The sequence below is a fragment of the Eublepharis macularius genome, chromosome 3, assembly GCF_028583425.1.
Source record: "Eublepharis macularius isolate TG4126 chromosome 3, MPM_Emac_v1.0, whole genome shotgun sequence".
Classification (NCBI taxonomy): Eukaryota; Metazoa; Chordata; class Lepidosauria; order Squamata; family Eublepharidae; genus Eublepharis; species Eublepharis macularius.
Window position 1 is genome coordinate 156884748 of NC_072792.1, and position 14640 is coordinate 156899387.

Here is a 14640-nt window from a genome sequence, read left to right on the forward strand (position 1 = left end):
TAAAGGAGAATATTTATTTTCCTGATGGTACTTGAAAAATACTCTGAAACTTTCTGCTTCATGAGCAAAGGCACCCAACTTTCAGAACAACTTTTAAATCAGCAACTTGTCTCAGACAATAGAAACCACAGCAAATCCACTGCTTGGTGACTTCCCAAGTATAATAATAATTACTCGGTAGATGGAGTTGTACAATTGAGTCAATTGTTGACTTACTTCACAATCTAGAAGATGTAAAAAAAAATTACCAGGATTTTCTGAAGGATGTTCATGAGAATTATACAAAGACAAAAAGAGCTTCCTATCTTTTTTGGAAGCTGTTTTGAGGAACACACCACCAAAAGGTTAATACAAAATTGTAAACTGCTGGATAGCGTTATTATTAAATTTCTGTTTACTGTTGTTCCCATAAATATATGAAGACTATGCAGGCAACTTTTTGAATCTTACTTGGGCAAAGAACTGCAACATGCCAAGAAAGAGAGTATCGTGTGGTATACGTCCTCTTCAAAGGCTTGAAACAGTTCATATCTAGCAGGAAAGGAGAAGGGTGAAAAGTATTTTGTTCCAGTGGGATGGGGAATAAGACGTCAAACGGCCCTAGTTCATCCCCTTCATAGTCAGCTGAACAATCTTCTCAATCTCATGTGGAGATAAAGATAAACAGAGCTTCTTGTACTTAACACTGTGTAGTAAACCAGACATAAAAGGCATGTGCTAAGCTGCTAGAAGGATGGGGCACAGCCAGTTTCAAGCAGTTATATTTCAGGAGTTTACATTTGCATGTAAGAATAAGATGACAGAAAAATCTCTCTCACCCTTCCAGAATCAGTGGCTACCTTTCTGATCTCTCATCCTTGTGGTGTTATAGATAAGCAAGGACATTCTTCTTATTTAAAGGTCCTCTTAAAAATATGAAACTCACAGGTGCAGTATTAGCCAATAGGTAATAGAGGCAACTTCCCCTGGCTTCATGCTGAGGGGGTGTCCAAATACCCTTGACCTCACCCTTGATGGACAGGGGGAAAATAGAAAATGTGTAGACTATGCCTGCTACTGCCACTTGCACCTTTCTTGTCTGAGAGCAGACCTACAAGTGACAAAAGGCACAGGTTGGACACTTGTCAGCTTCCCTCAAGTTTTGATGGGAAACGTAGGCAGCTTGGCGGAATGTTGGACAAGTGACAGTTGGAAAGTCCATTGGACAGCAGTCAGAGAGCCAAGCTGCAAGACTAGGATGCCTACATTCCCCATCAAAACTTGAGGGAAGCTGACAAGTGTCCAACCTGTGCCTTTTGTCACTTGTAGTTCCGCTCTGAGGCTTGAGCCATCTACAAAAACTTGTGCCAGCCCAGTGTCTGATTGTGCCCACCCTGTCCAAGGCTTCTGGCGATGGCTCTCATCTGCCTCGCACTCAATGAGGGCCACTCCTTGCTTGGCCCTGGAAGGGGGGCATGAGGGTAAAAGTGATTTTCAGGCCCTCCTCTGGAGAGGGACCGTCTCTCACCATATGAGCCCCGGAGGACTCTCCGCTCTGGCGGAAAACATCTTTTAAGTGTCCCTGGCCCTAGGGAGGCCCGCCTGGCGTCGACCAGGGCCAGGGCCTTTTCAGTCCTGGCCCCGACCTGGTGGAATGCTCTGTCTTGCGAGACAAGGGCCTGGCAAGATTTGCTTGCATTTCGCCGGGCCTGTAAGACAGAGCTATTCCGCCAGGCATATGGCTAACGCCGGGCAGTGCCCGCCCCCCCCCGTGAAGGGGGGGTTAAACCATCACCCCTATGCAAACACAGAGGCATGTATGAACCACTGGGCAGCATGAATTGTTATATTTAATGTTTTTAAATGTTTTTAAATGTATTATTTAATGTTTTTAAATGTTTTTAAACATGTTTGTATTTGTTATCCGCCCTGAGCCTGCGAAAGCAGGGAGGGCGGAATATAAATATAATAAATTAAATTAAATTAAATCAGGATCCCAGAATCATTGCCTCAGGAAGGTAGATAACAGTTTTTAGTAACATTTGTTCATCATTTATCTGAGGCCTCCTCTGTTAAGGAAATGATGTGTGTAAAGATTGTTTGTGAGTGGTTTAATACATATCCACTTAATTAAAATACATTGAAAGCTATAATACACTTTTTAAGATGCAAGTCATAAGAAGAAAATAGGAAAAGTCCAATGGGTGAACGAATGAGAAGAGGCACATGAAATGTATGACTCAGCCAGAATCATTTCATACTGATAATTCAATGTAAGCTTGGGTACAAAAGGAACAGTTTTACTTAAAGTTTTGCCTCAGTTAACTGAATTCTTGTCAGCAGAGTTTGATAAAGTTTCTTGAAATAGTTATCTGGACTAATCTTAGAGCTACTAACCTTCTGAAAAATCCATAAACTATGCACTCAGAAGACAGCAGCCGAAGAAATATAGTCTGTGACCCAGCAGGGCTTATCTGGCAATGTGCATGCTCATTTGATTTTTCTAGGATTATTTCGCTCACAGCTGCTCCTGCAGAAATCTTTTCAGTGCACTTTAAATTTCCTTATGCTTCTATTAAAGACCAATCCTAAGCAGGCTTACTCAGAAGTAAGTCTCATTTTATTCAGTTCAAAGTGATTTTAGGCTTGCAGCCTTCGACTGCAATCCTACGCTGAGTTATTCCGTACCAAGCCCATTGACTTCAATGGACATAGAAGGATAGCTATGTTAGTTGTTTGGTTTTCTTCTAGATCCTTATTAGACTTATTTTTTAAAAACAACTTTCCAGATATGGTTACAAAGTGCCACTAATCAATAAATCCCTAAACATACATTCTTTTAATTATTAAAAAGGTAGTATATCTTAGCAGAGGTGCACATGTCATAACAGAATAGTGTGTTGGCCACTGAGGAACAAAGATTAACATAGAGATCACTTTTATCTTTAATATAGAAATATTAGTCCTTTATTTAAAGGAACTCTGTAGTTAATAGGACAGAGCAGAGATGGTGTTCTAATCTAGCTAACTACACTAGATGGAAAGAGATGCTGAAACATGTCCTGATCTCATGGTGGAAGATGGAGAGAGAAGGGGTTGGCTAGAAGGAAGGAATACCCCTTTAAGTATGTGCTCCTATTGCTTTAAATATGATCCTACTGGACAGTTCTAATGTTAGTCCTAGAACTGCTAGTGCTCTGTTTCAGCATTTCTTCAACTCTGTATGGGATTTTTGATAATGTTATGTCTTTGTAAACTTGCATTTATTTACCCTATGGCATTGTTTATTGAAATGTCCTTGATTGGCTGTACTAGTCTCACACTATGTAATCCGCCTTGAATCTCAGTGAGAAAGATGGACTATAAATGACATAAATAGATAAATAATAGCAATCTACTCATCAAAGGAACATCAGCAGAACAGTAGAAAGGAAGGATATACTGGGTCCTGATCTATATCTCTTTGGCTGTTTGTAATTCCTCTCTGGAGTCTGAGGCTAAGAGACAGCACAAAGTTCTTCACTTTCAACAGTATATACATTGCTGTTCGGTCACAAGGGACTTGTACTGCCCTTCATAGATTTTCAAATTCAGTTAATAATGGCTCCAAGATATCTTTTGCTGATTCTTTCAGTCCCTGGGGTGTGACTCATAGGTCCCTGATATCTTAAATTAATTAATTTTGGCAAAATATAAATGATTAATTCAGAGTAGAAACCAGAAGAGACAGGCATACAAACATGTGTTGGCCCAATAGCAACATCCTATGATTGGGGAAAGCAGTTTTAGTGGTGTTGATTTCAGGAATTTTTAAGTTGGCTTCCTTTGCATGCACAGTTTTGCAGGTTATCTCTGCTTCTTCCATTATACTTGATGAAAACTACCTGTTTGGGCTATTATCTTGGCTTAGATTTCCAGTCAGCATGACTCTCTGCATATGGTAGCCCAAACCTACAGTTTTTGCTTTTGCTGGTTTTGGCTGTGATCTTTTGCATACTCACTTAAGAGTAAGCCTCACTGAACTTAATGTGACTCTGAACAAATATGTATAGGACCGGGTTGTTTATTTCTATGTACAGTTGGATTGGGTGCACTCATACACTATTTTGTGCTCAATTATTACCATGTCATTTCTTTGCCAAACCCAATGGAAAAATGGTCCAATAAATTAGTATTTAATATCCTACTAACCTCTTAGTGTTGAATTCCTTCGACACCAAAAGCCATTTTACAGTAATTCCATTCATATGTCACATAAAGCAAATGCTTGGGCAGGAGCAGTGTCAGTAAAGGGATATTATCTATTCCTTGCATTTTTGCAGGATGCATGTATAACTCCTACATCTGTATAGTGGATATGATAAACGCTCCTCCGAGAAACTGATTGTTTTTATGAATTGTGTGTAACTACCTAGAGTACCTTTGGCAGAAGAGTGGGTTAGAAACATTAAAAGAAATAAAGACACAAACACGTTCAAAGTGCAAAAATTGTCAGGCAACCAATTCTAAACATATTTACTTGGGGGTGGGGCTACTCAAATTGCCTTCTTGCACATAGCTTGTTTCCTAGTATCCTGCTGCCGGCAAATTCTTATCAGAATTGTTTGTTACAAGTGTAAGCTGCTGCTTTGTTCACCACTGGTCAACCTATATATGAAGTTTAATTAGCAAAACAGTGGCTTGGACTGGTTTAGATGCATTGTGTGCTTTGAATATATATTATAAGCAGAAAAGAAAGTGCAGAGTAGTTGCAATACCTGGGCCTGGGCCCATTAATTATTTGAAGTTCCATATGTATTTACAAACACAATTCATGGTGGTATGTGTCTATTCTTTTCAACCTCCCACACTCCCAACTCTCTCAAACTCTTCCAATCTCCCATTCGTATGCTTTCATAACAACCAAATCCTTTCCCCATTCCTTGTAGAAGTTTTGCATCTCATCCAAATACCATTCCTGCAGATGCATCTGGAATGCTTATCTGCACATTTTAAAAATTTTGCATGGAATGTATATGATGCTTTGTTAATTTAAAGGCATTCCAGCTATTTTTACTATTCAATGATGTGCATTCTTTAGCGACTACAATGCGTGTTCCAAAATTCTACTTACCATTCTTTCTTTGTAGGAACAAGAAAAACAGCAAACCAAACCCATAATTATGCTTGAGCTAGGTCAGTGAAACTGAATTATTTTACCCAAAGCAAATTATTCCATTGTCAAGTAAGCATTAGCTAGATTAAATATCCTCATAACTTTAAAAAAGGAGGCGCCCATCAGAGAAAGCTGATGAAGAACAGCTTCTTTAACAAACAGAGAGAATAGCATCCAAATATTGAGCAGAAGAGTGGATTCCTGAAATAGGAAGCAATGAGTGGAAAATTGCTTTAAGTGAGAAATGCAAGAAGACCCAGATAAAATGTGTAGAGTATAAAGACAAATTGCAAGATATTTTCAGTTAGACAATTTGAGGGAAAAAATCACAGAGATGAAGAAATACTATAATATTCTAAGGAACTAAAGAACATTGAATGCCATTTAAAGATAAAATATTTAGTAATTGCTAGGTCTCAGATTTTAGTAGAGAAAAAGGATACCAAATACCATAATGCTGTTGAGCGGATCAGTGGGGGAGAATTTGTGGTTATAGAAATTAGTTATCTAAAGTTAAATTAAAGCCGAAACCTCTTAATCATAAGTGGATGGGGGGGGGGGCTTCACAGTTTTTAGACTGGTTTATGATCCACTCATACTGCAGATTCCTGACATGGCACAGCCACTTTCTGTAAGGAATGTTTGAACGTGCACTACTTCAGCTCATGTTTTGCTCACCATTGCAGGCTTTAAGCTGATTTTTCATTGAGCAGTTTGGCTGTTAGTGTGCAGCTTAAACATATTCAGCAGGTCACTTTCTACATATTCAAACAGTACATTACAGTGCAATCAACAGTATTTCATGCATGTGTTTTCTTACCCATCCTAGTGGGAGTCTTAGATCCTCCCCACCTTCCTCAAAATAGATCTGTCATCACTGCATGCTTCTCAGCAGCCAACCATTAAATAAACAGTGAGCAAGCCAGTCAGCCACTGGTTATAATAAACAGTGTTTTTAACATTGTATCTTACCATCAGGTTTTCATTTAAACCTGTGTTCTTGTGGTTATTTTGCATATGCACATTTTCACACAGACTTATGGGATTCATGGTTCTCCTCCCATGTCATTTAATTGCTCAATTCAATCATCCATGACCCTGGGGGAGAATCAGTTTCATCTATTGCTCAGAGGCAAACCCCTTGAAGTAAAACAGACCTGGTTCACAAAGTCCTGAACAAATCTGTTCCTTGATATCAGGCTTTGTTATTTGTTATTTGCTCTGGTACACCCATTTGGTAATTTCCATGCTTACATTCTGCACCTCGATCTTTCATAACCTATCTAGACAGCCTTATCAGCTATAGAATCGGCTGTCTGGTTCCCACTTCTGATCTGAGGGCCAAGCTACAAGTGACAAAGGACACTTGCCTGGCAAGTGAACAGACTCATGTGTATTCCTCCCTGTTCACTTGCCATTCACTTGCACTCCACTTGTGAACAGGGAGGAATACACGTGAGTCTGTTCACTTGCCAGGCAAGTGTCCTTTGTCACTTGTAGCTTGGCCCTTAGTTAATCCTTGGCTTCATTATAGCCTCATGTAGATGGAATGGACCACTGAGTGGCTAACCACCAGTCATACCAGTTCACATCTTGGCTGGTTCCAGATCTTGGTAACCATGAACAGTTGTAGGCAGATACATCTTCTCCCATCTCTGCATATGTTATGGAAAAGTCACACGTGGTGAACTTCTATGCAGCGTTTACAGATGCTGAAATTATCCATTTCGGGTCTGGAGATGGAAATCCCAAGTGCAAGGAAATGAATGAATGTCCCAGATTTCACAAATTAATAGAAATTTATCAGCCCAACTTTTACAGACAAAGGGAGGGTGCATTAAACCACAGATGAACCACATGACAGTCGTAACACTTCAATGATTAACTCAGGAAGCCAATGCAAAGAATGCAGAATGTATATGAATAAAAATATATTAATCAAAAGTGTTTAAACTAGCACAAACAGTGCTGTGGCACTGTGAGTAAGATGCGAGCTTCATGATCTCAAGAATGCATGGATTGCTGTGGTAAGGTCAGCCTGGGACACAAGTGGATTTTTCAACAAAAAGAGCATTATATCTGCATTTAGATACCTGCATTTGTAATTGGTTCTGCGAAACTGTTTCTGGGTAACTGCCATGAAGGACAGGAGAAGGGTAGTGGAAAGATTCTATAAATCCTAGGCTGAAATGTTCTACGAAACTTCAATCAAAGCCTAGGTTATTGGTATTTCAAAGAGGATGGTAGCTTAGTGAGTGAAGCATGAAAAGATTTGCATTTTTCTTAGCACCTGTCAACTAGCACCTGTCAAACAGCAAGCTGTTGAGCTATTAGCCTCAAATCAACAAACCTTACAGAATAATATTTTGACTTGCCACGTAAATACTATCATCTTCAAAGAAGTTACAATGGGATTGTTATTAAATTGTTAGGTGAAGTTGTGTAATAGACCTGTGTCTTCCCCAAAGAAGTTAGAGCATTTATTAACTTTCTGTTATGCACACAAAAAGGCAGTTTTGTTTTCACAAAATTACAGTCTTCATACTTATGATGTTCCCTCCCCCTCTTTCCCCCTTCTTCATCCTTAAACAGCAAGAATGGCACCAGAGGCGCCATTTTAAAAAACTATTTTATTTATTTTAGAGGGGAACAGTCAGGTGAAATTAGGGGTTGAAAAATTCTGAGGTAATTCAACATAGGTATCTCTGAGATAAAATCAATACATGCACAGACTTTAGTTCTTAGGCTCTTCACGGATATTTAAATTCTTATATTTTGTTCTTGTGTTTCCCCCAAAAAACTCTGATACAGTTTCTTTTAGTATTCTCTGTCTCTTTGGAGTTTAAAAAGGCTGGTAGTCACTTTCTAGTATCCTAAACCCCTTCTCTTCCAGCACTAGAGCTTTCCTTCAGTTTTTTTGTTAACTGAATTTTAAGGTCTCCAAAGGCAGTTTCTAACCATACCTGACCAGGGATCTCTCTGCTCTCCAGAACTAACTGGGTACGGAAAGTCTCCTCTCCTTAGAAGATCTATCCCCTTTCTTTGGCCTGAATGGGAGTCTGCACCTACTTCCCAAACTTCTTTGCCAACTTTTCTCCAGTTCTTCTGTCGGTGTTAAACTGCTCTCAGCTAGGACTCCATCTCCCAACTATTCACACTCGATTCCTCTCAGCTAGGGCTCAAAACTTGACTCAGTCAAAGCTCTCTGTGTCTGTGAGGGATTAATCCTTAAAAGTCCTTCAGCTGTTTGTACAGTACCTCCAGGCTTTTGAAAAGTGCAGTCCGTCACAGTACTGCTCCACTAGTCAGAGCACTTGGTCACCTGGCAATGTGGTCTTATTACCTTAGTATCCCTGTGGTCGCTCATTAGTTATTAATATTATATCTAGTGAATCCAGAGGGCTGTCTGCAATTGCAGATGGAAATTAGCTGGTCACTTTGGTGCTAAAGTGGAAATGCTAAAAAAGTTCCATGAAAAACGTATGATTTGGCAAGGATCTAATAAATGCCTCCTTCGGGACATCTGGTCAATTGGGTGTGGGATAGGGGGAGATATGGTAGTTGAAAAAGAACATACAAGGTAAGGAAAGGGATACTGGACATCTATAGGCTGTTTTCCCTTGCAACTTCTGTAGCTTCTTCTTCCAGATAGTGTGATGCTAGTGATCATATCAACAACTTACTGGGCTGTAATATCCTACTGTTAAATGCTAGGTCAGTCACAGGTAAAGCAGCAGCCATCCACGATTTCATCCTAGATCAGATGGCTGAATTGGTATGCATCGTCCAGACCTGGTTGGTGAGAGGGGTAGAGTTAACTTTTCCCAGTTGTGCCCCTTGGGATACTCATCTGCCTAGGCTTGATGGGTGGGGGAGGGGATGTTGCTGTATTGTGACTGTTACCCGCTAGAGCTGTGGCCTGTTCAGGACTCTGCTAGTTTTGAAAATGTATACCTAGTATTGAGACTGAAAGACAGAAAAGACTTTCTGTTGGTGAAATGCCCACACTGCTGCCTCACCAATTCCTTACCTAAGTTGGCTGAGGTGGTCTCAGGGGATGAATTGAGGATTGGTTGTCCTAGTGGACTTCAGCATTTAAGATGAAGCTGCCTTGTTGGGAGTGGCTCAGAATTAAAAATGGGTGTCTCTCAAGTACTAACTGGCTCCACTCACTGAGAGGGTCACACTCTTAATCTGGTATTTTGTTTGAGGTAGGAAGATGATCTGAAAGTGGAGGAACAAGATCTATCCTGTCATGGATAGATCACCATCTGCTGGGGTTTGAACTTACAGGGATACCAAGACTCTTCAGGGATCAGGGATCAGTTAAGATGATCTGCACCCAGAGCCAGACGGCTAAAATCAAGTGTCATGTATAATGGCTTCAGGAGATTTTTCTGTTGATATGGCTGGAGTTCCAACTGATGTCCCTGTTGACCTCTGGAATGAGGAAATGACCTGTGGTAGAGATAGAGATGAAGAAACAATACTTCTTCACCACAATTGTGTCCACAGTCTAGGCCTGCCTAACTATCCCAGGTTATCAGGAGTCTACTGGGATCTACTGGACCAGCAAGAGGAGATGGGCTGCTTGGCAGCCTGTTGTAACCAGTTAATTCAAAACATTGCAGATAAAACTTCTTGCACCCATACTGACTTGGATGTTACATTAGCAGTGATAGGTCAGATGTTATTGTTAATAATAGGAAGGGACAATGTCTGCATTAAACCAATGGGGCACATTTTGCTTACAGTGTCCTTGAATCCTGATGATAACAATTATCTTTGTTATCTATGCAGTCTGCAGTTTTACATAGTATATTCTGCCCTATTAATTAGATTGAGCTATTGAGGTGAATTTCAATACATCTATGAAACCTCCTCACATATCCAAGGGTTTGATTGAAGTCACTGAAGCACATGAAAATATATTGCATGCAAATGACCTTTTGATAATATAAAATTATGTGAAATCATTTGTAACTGTAAGCGATGTGAGCAAAATTAAGATGTTAGTAATTTGTGTTTTATAAAGTTATTCTATAAAATGGCAACCAATAATTAACATAATACATTGGTTTGTTGCTAAGCATGTTGGTAAAAAATATTTTGAAAATGAATGAATAAATAAATAAAGCTACAGGTATTCCTTTAATTATTTGGTTTTTTTAAAAAAAAAAAGGTTTGGATTTTTTTTAGATTTCAGATTTTTCTGCAAAGCTGGGGCATTTTTCAGGTGTGTAAGAAGATCTGTCTTATCCATTCATGGCTCCTATCTCCGGATTTAAGTATCCTCAGATCAAGGCAATTAGTATATAAACTGATGAGTCGTAGATGATCCCATGCAAAGGGTAGCTTGGCTCTTAAGTATTACCATTGAAGTTTTTCACTATATTTGTTCATACACTATCATTGTAAGCAGCATTTTATGTGGTCTTATTATAGTTCTGCATGTATTTAAGATGATACAGGGTGCAAACTGAAGCCTGTTCCAGAGCATTCTAGGATGGCACTTAACCCCTGTACCAGCATAACCTAGGTCTAAACTTGACGTTATGTATTACTCAAGTCAGGCTGGGGAACCCTGACTGCTCTTTTTATAGTCAAATGTGATGTTGAGGAACCAAGTGCACTGAGGCCCAGTTCAAATCAGGAGCATGGCATGAAGGGGAGGGGCTTCAGCCTTCCCTCCTGCACCATTTTTCTGAGCTGAAATGGCTGTGGAGCTCTATTGCAGCATCTCCACAATGGGGCAATAGCCCCCACATGGCCATTGTGGCTTGGGAAAACTGAAGCCCCCTCATCTCTCTATGCTGTGTTCCTGATCTGAAGATAGCAACCTTCTGGGAGAATTTAGGGGGTGAAACAATGTTCTTGACTTCACAGCAATGTGTGACATCACTTCTGGTGAAAATCCAGTAAACTATAGAGGTTTGGGTAACTCCTGGTGCAGTGATGTCACTTCTGCCTTTCACCAGGAAGTGACATTGCATGTTAGTAATTTGAGGAGCCCCCTTAATTTATCCCCATGCTGGTCTGGCTGGGAGGTCTCCCACAACAGCCCCCTAGTTAGGGCCTCTACATCCAAGTTGTATATATGTAAATAAAACCTTTTGAGTTCATTGATAAGTGACTGGAACCGGATCTTTATGAAACCTGGAGGGAGCTTCTTAAATTCCCATATCACTCGCATGGGTCATTTTTTGACATGATGCTCAGTGATTAGTGGGTGTTAACAGTGTTGCCATGGTCTCCAGCATTGCTCTCAGTTCCTTGGGGTTAGAAGTTTTTTTTAATATGTTTTCTCTGCTGCAAGAGTGTAGGGTTCCAACCAACATCTGGGCATTGTAGGACTTATGATTGGGCTACCCTTCTCTTAGTTCTTCTATAACAAACTATAGTTACTCTTGCTTAATTTTTCTTACTTGCTCAGAGCTTGATTTATGTGCTTATAAATGCTCCTTCCACTTTTCTATCCAGACATCTTTATTTTATAGATTACCTGCAAATGGATTTCCATTAATTTACTTTATGGACACATAAATGTAAAGACTGATCTTTCTTTACCCCTATTGTTCCTCTCTTCTTTTTAATAGCCCTTTTCCTGGAAAAAAATGGCTTTGTTTTTTATTTTATGTTAATTTGAATGCAATTTGTATATTTCTGTGTTAATTTTTCAGAAGCACTCTGAAAGCTGCTATGTTCAGTATAAAATAGTTGCACGGTGGTTGCCTTAAGAGATACACAATAAAAACAGTAAAATGTAGATAATGCTAACTAGAAGGGGAGGGGTTTCTGCCAAGCTCCCAGAGTGTTATTGTCTTCAGCAGTGGGGAGGGTAAATGGGGGAAACAGAGATAAATTAATTGTTAACATCCATATTCACAGAAGGCAATACCAGCTGGATTTTTCCGTAGCAAGTCCTTTCTATAGGGTATAATCCTGATGTACAATTGAGAAGACAAGACCTAACATGAGATGGATTGACTTGATAAAGGAAGCCGCAGCCTTCAGTTTGCAAGACTTGAGCAAGGATATTAATGATAATGACCTCCAGAATGTTCTATAATTAACAGACCTTCTCAGATCTTGCAAACTGAAGGACTTTGCTTCCTTTATTGAGTCAAGCCGTCTCATTTTGGATTTTCCTCTATTTTTCCTGCCTTCAACTTTTCCTGGCATTATTGACTTTTCCAGTGAGGCTTGTCTTCTCATGATGTGACCAAAGTACAATAGCCTCAGTTTTGTCATTTTAGCTTCTAGGGAGAATTCAGGCTTGATTTGACCTAGAACCCACTTATTTGAGGATTTTTGGCCATCCATGGTATCCACAAAACTCTCCTCCAGCTCCATGTTCCAAATGAATCAATTTTCTTCCTGTCAGTTTTCTTCACTGTCCAGCTTTCATATCCATACATAGTAATGGAGAATACTATAGTTTGGATTACCTTGATCTTGATCCTCAGAGAGACATCTTTATCCTTAAGGATCTTTTCTAGCTCCCTCATGGCTGCTCTTCCAAGTCTCAATGTCCTTCTGATTTCTTGGTTGCAGCCTCCCTTTTGGTTGATGATTGAGCCAAGGCAGGGCTTTTTTTCAGGGGGAACGTGGGGGAACAGAGTTCCAGAACCTCTTGAAAATGGTCACATGGCTGGTGGCCCCGCCCCCCTGATCTCCAGGCAGAGGGGAGTTTAGATTGCCCTCTGCGCTGCTCAGCGGTGCGGAGGGCAATCTAAACTCCCCTCTGTCTGGAGATCAGTGGGGCGGGGCCACCAGCCATGTGACCATTTTCTCTGAGGGCAACCCACTGAGTTCTACCACCTCTTTTCCCAGAAAAAAGCCCTGAGCCAAGGAATATAAAAACTTTAACAATTTCAATGTCTTCATTGTCAATCTTAAAGCTGCATAATTCCTCAGTAGTCATCATTACTCTTGTCCTCATTACATTCAGCTGTAATTCTGCTTTGGCACTTTCTTCTTTAACCTTCTCCAGTAGTAATTTCAAGTCTTCACTATTTTCTGCCAGTAACGTGGTGTCATCTGCATATCTCAAATAGTTATTGTTCCTTCCACTAATTTTCACTCCACCTTCTTCTAAATCTAATCCAGTTTTCCTTCTGATATGTTCTTCTTAGAGGTTGAACAGATGCCAAGGGAAGGACAGAGTAGCCTTAGCCTGGGTATAGGAGCACTGCAAGCTCAACACAGAGAGCTGGAAGAGGTAGAGAATGCATCTGAAGGCACAAGAGATGGCAGGAAGACTTAGAAGAAGAGGAGAAGCTCCAGGAAGCCCCAATGAAAATACAGGAGGAACAATGGGAACATGACCTAGAGATGCTTCAGCTGCAAGGTGAGAAGAGCAGAAAAATAAAAGTTACTCCCAAAGATTGCGTGTTTCATGTATGGAGGGAGGGGGATCCAGGAATATTTCTCTCCACCTTTACGAGAGCTGAAAATAGATGGGGGGTGGCTGATACTGAATACATGCAGTTCCCTTCTATTTTGCTAACAGGTGAATTGTCCGAAGTATTTCAGAGTATGCCTGAGGCTGACACTGAAATAACTTACGAAGAGTTCAAATGATGGTCTTAGAAAGGTTCCCGCTCAGACCTAACCACGACTGCAAACTATATCGGTCTGCCCTACTCAAAAACAATAGCAAACATCCAGGGTACCCCTGAACTGGAGGAAAGTACAGCAATTCACAATTTAACAATCATATGATTATATTTGAATTTAAAGTGACTAGTTCAATGTGTGAATAAATCCAATCCGATCCAAGCCACACAGTCGTGTCTGACCCTCGGCTACTCCGTAGATCGTCCCCCTCCAGGCCTTTCTGTCCTATAGCGCGTCGAGAGAGATCTGCAGAGTCTCTCAGTGAAGTTTTTGCAGGGTAGTTCACCATTGCTTTCCCCAACCCAACACACTTAGCCGTACGACAGCCACGAATGGTAAGTCATACATTGCCACCCCCTTGGCACTTTGAGCCAGTGTGGGATAAAGGGTGTGTGAATAAATAAGTTATACATAATCCATACAGTCTACTTAAAATTCTATACAAGTATCAAAAAGTTCAAATGATGGTTTTGGAAAGGTTCCAGCTCAGATCTAGCTACTACTGCAAACTAGATCAGTCTGCCGTACTCAAAAACAAAGCCCCACCAAGAGTCTGGGTCTGTCTTAGAGGTAAACTATGCCAAATGGCTAGAGGGCGGAGAGACAGATGCCTATAAGAAGATCCAGGAGCTGGATAAACTGGAGCACTTTTACTTTCAAATCCCAAAGAAGTAGAAACACCTGGTCAAAGATAAAACATCTCAAACCTTAAGTGAGGCTTATAAAACTGTGGATCAGCTGGTGCTGAACTGGGAACGATCACAAAAGAGGGCTTCCCAGTTGGGAAGGGAAAGGTTTCCAGAAGGGATGGAAGGCCAAATCTTATTCTCAATGGGAAGGGGCATCTGCATTGGCAGAGTTTAAGGAAGCCCCTCTTGGTTAATTGG